This window comes from Tympanuchus pallidicinctus, unplaced genomic scaffold (assembly GCF_026119805.1).
Source record: "Tympanuchus pallidicinctus isolate F22 unplaced genomic scaffold, pur_lepc_1.0 scaffold4, whole genome shotgun sequence".
Classification (NCBI taxonomy): domain Eukaryota; kingdom Metazoa; phylum Chordata; class Aves; order Galliformes; family Phasianidae; genus Tympanuchus; species Tympanuchus pallidicinctus.
Genome location: NW_026294758.1, coordinates 19,393,110 through 19,402,845, shown reverse-complemented (window position 1 = coordinate 19,402,845; position 9,736 = coordinate 19,393,110). Strand labels below are relative to the sequence as shown.

Genomic DNA, 9,736 nt, shown 5'->3' with positions numbered 1-9,736 from the left:
GAGGTGTTAACGTGGGCTGACTGCCTGATCTGTAGGGATACTACATGCTAGTGAAGTCCTGTAGGTAAATGTTTTTTAAGTTTTGTATTTTATGTGTCCTCTACCCTCTTTAATGACTCCAGAACAAGGTATCTTGTATGGGCTGTCAGACAGACAAGCTAGCGTCTCTGGAAGTCTTCAGGTGATTAACCTCTCGTATCTACTGGGGTACCAGAATTTGCATGTATGATTGGAGTATGTGAATGTTGTTGGGGAAAAGAATTCACAGAAGTTGTGTTAGAACAACACTGCAGGTCTGATATGTGAGTTTATCTAAATATATCCTTTTCTCCCCCTTCTCTTCCCCTTCTCTTCCTCCCTTCTCTTCTCCGCTTTACTGTCAGGAAGGGCCACCTCTGAAGGTCCAATTCAGTACAGCCTGGCACCGACACAGACGGACGTCAACAGCAGTTACAACAGTGAGTCAATTTGCAATCAAGGAAGTCCTTGAAAAGATACTGTTTTATGTGCATGTGGAAGGTGCAAGAATTCTGCAATGGGCTCTGGGAGGAGGGGTGGAGAAGGTTTGTTGACCCGAGCTCCATCTGATTGGAACAGTTCTCAGGTTTTTAATGCCTCGCTAAAAGCATTGGGTAAACCTTTCCTGAAAGTCAGAGAGAGGGCTGATATGTGAGGGCTAGTGCAATTTACTGATGCAGTAGGCTGTAGGAGCTGGATTCTCCTCCGAGAAAACTGGCCACCGAGAATGCTTAAGACACTTCGCAGACTGGAGAAGAAGACACTTGAAGCCATGCATAAACAAGGCCCTCCATTGAATTGTCACTTGCCTGCTCTTGTTGTTCTGCATGTAAGGGTTGCTAGTCTCAGATGACTGCAGGAGTACTGGTCTGCTCTAGGACAAGAAATGATATCCTTCATGCAGTTTTGAGGTAATTTAGCTGCTACTGCTTCAATTCTGCAGTGGTACCTGGGGCACCTGACAGGGAAAGTGAGACCTTTCATAGTTTAAGTCTATCTCATCGATTATGTACACACACAATGCTATCCAATGTTTGCAATCCCAACTCTCAGCAGATATCCAGTCATGATATGTTCTGGTTATGCCCTTGGTGGTTTGGGGTGCTTTGGGGTATTGATAAGGAAAGTTTTCTGGACCTTTTTATGAAGGTACATATGTGGCTTAATGCTCTAGGAATAGAGTCTGGACAGATGTGGTGATTTTTAATATAGTTTCTATCCTGATAGTGACAGACACTGAAATTATATTTGTGCATATTCTACTTTTCATCTTATCTGCAAAACTTTATCCTGCATCCATCTACTGCCTTCTTTTCATAATTTGTGCTACAGCCTTGGGTAATGAAAAATGTTAAATGACAGACATATTAATGAGTTTTACTGGTCTTAAACTGGTTTTAATTTGAGCAACTGTTTCAGTAATTTTGATCTGACAAGAATCATAGTGGATTACTTTCACCTCTTTCAGGAGTGAATGGCACCTGAAAGATGTCAAGGAACTTGAAACCTTTGAAAAACTCAGTAATAATGGTGGTACCAGAGTCAGAAGACTTGGAAGGTTCAGTCCTCTGATACATTTCTGTCTAAATACGGTCTTTTTAGTTAATAGCTCTTATTTTTCTGTGAAGATTTAAAGGAATGATGGTCCTTGTAATTTGGCATCCACCATCTTTTCCTGGCAATGAAGAGAGAACTTTTTCTGTAGAAAATTTAGGATTGCTTTCTTTAAATTTTCTATGAGAAATCAAATAATTGGTAAAGAACAAAAAAAAAGTATAAGCTATGTATGAAAATGACTCTTTCTGGTACTCTTCCATACTGCTGTCATGCAAACAAATTTTAGGGCCCATTTATATAGTGGTGAGTGAACATCTGCTTTGGCAATGCCTGTCCCAGGAGGTTCAGTGGACAGGGCTGGCAGATGCAGGAGGCAGCAGCAGGTGCAGGAACCCTGGCCTCATGTTGTTGGATTTCTCTGTCTGGGTAGCCACGTCAATTCCTGTGATTACAGAGGCCACTGAGGCCAAGAGGCTGCAGCTCTGTGCCAAATAGAGGCCACAAGAAGTTCCTTGCAAGCAGTTGCAGCCATTGTTGAGAAACAGTGACCTCGACCCCCAACCACCACTCCTATACCAACCTCTGGGTGCCAGGGACTGCTGAGGCCTTTCCTGTCTCTCAGTGGTGCTCTGCAGAGCAAGGGAGGGGAATCTCTGCTGCCCTACAGCCCGCTCAGCCTTCTGTAGAGAGCACTGATAAAGGCCATGCCCACAGCCTGCCTTAAGCTGCTGTGTGCCCAGGACTTTCCCCACTGAGGCACTGTCCTCTTCCTCAGGACTCACCTGGAGGCAGTGGAGGGCCATCCGCTGGACTTCTGTTGTGCTAGCTCAGAGAACACCAGTCCCAGTCCAAGTACTTCCTTTTTCCTCAGAGCTTGCAAAAGAAGTGAGCAGTCTCAGGGAAAGGTGGTGGTGGGAGATGGGGAAGGAAAGGTGACAAGGAAGTAGCAACTGACACTGGGGCTATCTGGCAGATGGTTATACTTCAGCACTGAGATGGAAACTGAGAGCCCCTGGTGTGCTGCCAATGGATATGGCGACATCTCCAGGCAAGCGTGATATTATAGCATTTGCCCTGCCCTGTTGGAGGAGGATCCATTTCCATTGGTTCTTCCTCTGTGGGTAGATCCACCTCCATGGGCTCGAAGTCACCTTCAAGTTGATCAGCATCTATCGGCTCAGGTTCACTGCTGCTCCCCTGGAGCCTAAGCTTCTTTGCTGGCACCAAGATCTGGATGAATTCAAGGATGGTCACTATCTGCATGAATAAGTGTAAGTGCTGAGTTCTGCACCAGGACTCTGTGTTCAATCTGGGAAACAAGAGGCTGGAGACCAGCTCCACAAAAAGGGATCATAGGATTGTCTGACAATGAGGTGAACATGAGGCAGCAGTGTGCCCTGGAGCCCAAAGGGCCAACAATACCTTGGGGTGCAGCAGGTCCAGTGCTGCCACCAGGTGAGGGGAGTGGCTGCCCCCTCTGCTCTGCGCTGTGCAGCCTCACCTACAGCACTGCATGCAGGTTGGGTGCTGCTGCAGTGCATGAAGGGCATGCAACTATTAGAGAGTGTCCAAATGAGGGCTACAAATTTGGTGAATGGTCTGGAGGGCAAGGCTGTAGACAGGGAAAATAAAATTAATTACATGAAACAAAAAGTGACATCTGATCCTCTGTGCTCCTGACATGTGTCTTCCTCTTAGTGATTCCCTGTGACCTAAGATATTTGACTTGACATCACAAATATGTGGAAGGAGCTTGTGTGCTAAAGGAGCAGTGGACAAGTGAATCATATGGAGGAGATGAAATTTGGTGATGGTAAATGGACATCACCAGAAGGGATAAGACAGACAAAAATCCAGTGACAGCAGTTCTGGACTTCCAGAAAAGAAGTCTGGAGGGCTGAGAATGTCACAGTGACCTAAACCATCTGATTCCATTTGTGCATGCACCACACTTCCTTTTCGAAGTCAAGAGATCCAGTAATACCTTCTGTCCTAGACTGAGTGAGAAGATATCTGTCATTTGTTTAAAACTGACCACCAGAGCTGAATGGTTTACATCATCTCATACATTCATGTAAAGGTCAGATAAAGCAGTTGCAAACTACTGCAGTGATGGGGATTGTCCCTTTGTTTTCTAGCTATGTTGTCTTCACTACAGTTTTAACGTTCTCCATGCATTTCCTAAACACTCAGTCTTTGAAAATGCAGGTTTTTATCAATTTTTTCAACCACATTTTTAAAAATTTTGCTGACAATATATAAATAAAATTGTAATAATGTTATCATAAGCTATACTGAAATCTGATCTTGTGCTGCATGATGAAGAATGGAAAATGTCAGCACAAACTAATATCTATTGCTTTGTGACTCTTAAGCAAATAATTGGTTGTTTCTTCTTACTATACTTTGCCTCACATGCTTGAGTGAGTCATACCATGTTTTTCTCCCTTTTTGTTTTCTGTTGGTTTGTTTAAGTCCCACAATTCATGCATTCTGATGATTGCCTCTGTAAACAATTGGTTGGAAGTGTTGATATCCTGGGCAGTACTTCAAACCAGATGTTTAAGCAGCTGTACCCTTAACCCCAAGAACAGTTCCGTGTTAGTAAACATGTGGATATGGACCTTGAGATGAACAGCACGACCCACTGTAAAGTTGCAGCATGTAGTTGAGGTATCTGGACATGCATTCATGCCAAGTGGATTTTAAAATCAAGCATATGTCTCAAAGATATCAGGCAGAGCACCTGGGGATTTTAAGCTAATGCAGATGTACTTCATGCTCAGTGAGTGCATATGGAGTGTAGCACATGGGGCTTGCATTTTTCCAAGCTCTGGTAAGCAGTAGGAGGTAGCAACTGTCTCAGATATAAGAAGAGTCATGGTTTGGAAGAGGATGAGCTGTTATGCACTTCTGGGGAACATTAAGACTCCAAAATACTTACTTTCTTTCAATTACAACATTATAAAATATTGTGTCCTCCTATCAGCTCACCTAGTCTTCAGATCTCTACTTGTCCAGCTCCCCTCTCCATTCCTTCCCTTTCCCCTTTCCTTTCTTTTCCCAAGGGCAAGTAGACAATATCATCCTTCCATACAGATCCTGGGGATCAGAACTAGAGGCTGTTCATTCTGACAGCATTGCTCCTATTGTGTAGCTAAACTGAATAGACCAGATCCTGCAGTTGTCATTCCAAATAAGTTTGCATAGTATTTAGAAAAGTGATAGATGTTCTCCAAGAGCTTTCGGCCAGTGACTCTGATGCAACACTGTGATAAAGTCTAAGGCCCTTTCAGTGGGAAGAAGGTATTGTTGCATGTGTTTCTGTGATATCACATCCACTATTCTTTTATTGTGTGTTTTCAAACTATTCAGTCCTGTTAGGTTTTGATGGACACCAGCTTTTGTCTTCTGAATTTTTTTTCAAAATCATTCTTTCTTAGAGTGATGGGAATCTAAACTGAGAGAATCTAAACCACTGTGCAGACTGAGCTACTATTACCTGACACAAAGTCTATGGGAAGAGAAAACAGCAGATAGACCAACAGATACAGATGTGAAAAACAAACTGATTTTATGACACATTAGTTCATATTCAAATCTTAAACAGCAACAGAGAATTTCAAGCAATTATGCTTCATTTTGGGTTTCTTAGCTGTTGTATTTTTCAGTTTAAGGCCTGCTTGTTCAGAATTTACTAAGGCTGATTGGGTGGCTGCAATGGATTTTGGTAGGTTTGAGGATAAGTATCAGCAGGTTTAATAGTTATACTATAGTTTATGTGTTTTTTCTTGCTGTCTGCAGCATGACTAGTGTGGGTTTTCATAGTGGTTGTTCATTAAAAACAAAAGTAGGTGACTTGCTGAGGCATGCCAGGTTTCTTTTCTGCTGTATGCCAGTGATCATTAATTCTGTTGGCACAGTTCACAGGGAAAATTTAACAAGTGAATCTACATTACTAGCAGTGCTACTGCAAGCTGATTTGTTATTACAAGAGTTAGACCCCTTAGACATTCTGTCCTCTGACTGTGATTCCTTCATTTTGTCAGCATTCTAATCAGGTCTATCACAATAGAAATGGAAAGGAAAATCTTCCATGTGAGTTTCCTGCCCATGATTTTAGCATTAACAAGAAATAATAGTGCAGTGACTTCCATTACAACTTCTGATTTCAAAAGATTGGTTTTGTTTCATTTCCTGGAAGCTGCTACAGAAGTGTCACTGGCACAGACTTTGATGTCAAGATCTGCACAACAGCGGCTACTAACACAGAGTTCAATGCTCTTACTGTGTGAGAATCTTTGCAGTAAACTGAGGTGTCTGGACATTGCTTGCTTGTGTTTACAGACTCCTAATGCGTGATCTTTAATAAACCCGAAATGAACAAACTTGGGGTGAATTTGTAATAAGAAAGGGGCATAACACTGCTGACTTCTTTCTGAGGTGATGCATGCCAGTGCTGGATAATGGAGCAGAGATTTGTTATCTGCAACACTAAAATGCCACAGCAAAATGGCTTTTTTTTTTCTGGTCAAGGGGGCAGTCAGAGCTGATGATAGAGATGGCAGAAGTTTTTGAGGAATGTGGACCTGGAAAAGAGCAAAGTGAGGACCCCAGAATTGAGGAGAGTGAAATTTTATCTAAGGAATTGTTGGATGAGATCCCCTGGGAAGAGTTGTTTTTAGGGACAAAGGAATGGAGCAGTGCAAACAGCTCTCTAAAGATGCCTTTCTGAGAACACAAGATCTCTTCACCCCCCAGCATGAAAAATGAAGCAGAGGAGACAGGAAAACAACACGGCTAAGAAGGAATGTGCTGATCAAAGTGATAGATAGGAAGAAAAAGTATAGGGAGTGGAAGCAGGGATGAGTGCCTGGGAAGAATACAGGGATGCTGTCTGGACAGACAGAAATGGGATTAGGACAGCTAAGATAAAGGTGGAACTGAACTTGGCAATGGATATGAAAAATAGCAAGAAGGGATTTTACAGGTGCATTAGCAAGAAGGGAAATGCCAAGGAGATTGTAACCCTTATGATAAATGAAAAGGAATAAATGGCTCCAACAGGCATGGAGAAAGCTGAGGTACTTACAAAATCTTTGCCTCAGTCTTCTGCACAAGACAGGCTTCCCATCCATGTCTCTCACATCCCTGAACCTTTACATGGGGTACAGCTGGGCAGAATAATCTTCATTGTAAAAGCAGAGCAAGTCAGAGACTACCTCATGAGACTGAATGTGTGCAAGTCTGTGGAGCTGGATGACATACATTTCAGGGTCCGGAAGGAACTGGCTGATATTGTTGCCAAGCCACACTCCATTATATTTGAAAAGTCATGACTGTCAGTTGAAGACACCAGAGACTGATAAAAGGGAAACATCACTCCCTTTAAAAATAAATAAATAAATGTGGAAAATAAGAACTACAGGTTGGTGATTCTCACATCTGAGCCTGGTAAGATCTTGAAGCAGATCCTACAGAAAGTTATGCAACAGCACGTGCAAAACAAGAAGGTGATCAGAGACAGACAGTGTGGCTTAATCAAGTGCAGATCATGTCTGACCAACATGGTGGCTTTCTATGATGGAAGAATGGCATCAGTGGACAAAGGAAGAGCAACTGATGTAATCTACCTGATGTTATCTGCAGATCCTTTAATATGCTCCCACACACCAAATACTAATCTCTAAAACTGAGAGATATGGATTTGAAGGCCAGACTATTTGGTGTATAAATAATTGGTTGAATAGTCATAGCCAGAGAGTTGTGGTCAGTGGCATACAGACAAGCGGAGGCTGGTCACAGGTGGTGTCCCTCAGAAGTCTGCCTTGGGACTGATGCTCTTCAACATTTTGATCAATAACATGGTGGGATCAAGTGCACCCTCAGCAAGTTTGCTGATAACAACAAGCTGAGTGGTGCAGTTGGTACAACAGAAAAAAAGGATGGTGTCCAAGGGGAGCTGGACAAGCTTGAGAAGTGGGCCCAAATGAACCAAATGAAGTTCAACAAATCCAACAGCTAGGTTCTGCCTTTGTGTAGAAGCAATCCCAGATATGTGTACAGGCTGAGAGAAGAACACTTTGAGAGCAGCCCTATGGAGAAGAACTGGAGGTTCTGGTGGACAAGAAAACAGAAATGAGCCAGCAGCGTGCAAATGCAGCCCAGAAGACCAACTCTGAGCTGCAGCAAAGGAGGGGTGGCAGCAGAGCAAGGAATGTGATTGCAATCCTCTACTCTTCCCTCTTGAGACCCATCTGCAGTACTGTGTCCAGGCCTGGGGATCCTAGTACAACAATATTGGCTGGATAAGAAACTGGCTTGAAGGCCAGGCCCAGAGAGTGGTAGTGAATGGAGCTAAATCCAGCTGGCAACTAGTCACTGGTAGTGTTCCGCAGGGGTCGGTGCTGGGGCCTGTCCTCTTCAATATCTTTATTGATGACTGGATGAGGGCATTGAGTGCACCCTCAGTAAGTTTGCAGATGGCACCAAGTTGGTGGATGTGTCGATGTGCCTGGAGGTAGTAAGGCCCTGTAAAGGGATCTGGACAGGCTGGATGGCTGGGCTGAAACCAATGGGATGAGGTTCAACAAGGCTAAATGCCGGGTCCTGCACTTTGGCTACAACAACCCCAGGCAATGCTACAGGCTTGGGGCGGAGTGGCTGGAGGACTGCGTAGAGGAAATGGACCTGGGGGTATTGATTGATGCTCAGCTGAACATGAGCCAGCAGTGTGCTCAGGTGGCCAAGAAGGCCAATGGCATCCTGGCTTGATTCAGAAACAGGACTGCCAGCAGGAACAGGGCAGCGATTGTCCCCCTGTACTCAGCTCTGGTGAGGCCGCACCTCGAGTACTGTGTCCAGTTTTGGGCCCCTCACTGCAAGAAAGACATTGAGGCCCTGGAGTGGGTTCAGAGAAGGGCAACAAAACTGGTGAGGGGTCTGGAACACAGGGCTGATGAGGAGCGGCTGAAGGAGTTGGAATTGTTCAGTCTGGAGAAGAGGAGGCTCAGGGGAGACCTTATTGCTCTCTCTAACTACCTGAAGGGAGGTTGTGATGAGCTGAAGGTCAGCTTCATCTCTTGTGTAACTAGAGATAGGACTACAGGGAATGGCTTCAGGCTGTGCCAGGGGAGATTTAGGCTGGAAGTTAAGAAACACTATTTTTCTGAAAGAGTAGACAGGGACTGGAATGGGCTGCACAGGAGGTGGAGTCACCAATCCTGGAGGTGTTCAAGGAATGTTTGAATTTTGTGTTGAGGGATATGCTCTAGTGAGTACTATTGGTGATAGGTGGATGGTTGGACTGGATGGTCTTGTAGATCTTTTCAAACCTTGGTGTTTCTGTGATTCTGTGAAGAAAGATGTGGAGTTGTTGGAGCAGGTCCAGAGGAGGATCACAAAGATGATCAGAGCCTGGAGCACTTTTCTTATGATGAAAGTCTGAGGGAGCTGGTCTTGTTCAGCCCGGAGAACAGAAGACTCTGGGGAGACCTCACTGTGGCCCTCCAGTAATTAATGAAATTTTGTGAACAGGAGGAAGACAGACTTTTACATGATCTGATAGTGATAGGAAAAGGGGGAATGGCTGTAAACTAAAAATGGGTAAATTTGATTTAGATGTTAAAAAAAATTGTTTACTCAGAAGGCAGTGCATCAGCTACACAGGGAAGGAAGCTCTGGTTGTGCCATCCCTAGAGGTAGTAGGTATTCAAAGCCAGGTTGGATGGGGCCCCAGGCAGCCTAATCTAGAAGTGGCAATCTTGCCCATGGCATAGGGCTGGAACTGGATGATCTTTTAAGGTCCCTTCCAATTCAAACCATTCTATGATTCTATGATTAGACAAAGACACATGCCACTGCCAGTGGGAGACTGGCATGTCAGCAGTCTCTAATTGTTTTTACTGCTGCTGCAAGTATGTGTGTCAAACTGGAGGGTGTAGGCTTGGGATTCAGAAATGCAGAACTAAAAACTCATGAGTAGTTAAAGGTATGAAGCATTCAGAGTTGCATCTTTTTGTGTTTGGTTTTTAATTGCTACCTCCAAAGAATGGATTTAAAAGATAAAAACTCTTCTGGTAGATACAGCTCTGTCCCTTCCCTTCCCTTCCCTTCCCTTCCTTTCCCTTCCCTTCCCTTCCCTTCCCTTCCCTTCCCTTCC

General features: G+C 44.1%; 1 protein-coding gene across 1 annotated transcript in view; it reads left to right on the top strand.

The window, feature by feature from the left end:
- Nucleotides 1–388: 388 nt before the first annotated feature.
- The window catches only part of NRG1 (neuregulin 1), a 285,737-nt gene continuing 276,389 nt past the window's right edge, over nucleotides 389–9,736 (top strand). The window contains exon 1 of the mRNA XM_052700384.1: nucleotides 389–458. The gene's annotated coding sequence lies outside the window, so the exon portion shown is untranslated. The remainder of the gene's footprint in view (nucleotides 459–9,736) is intronic.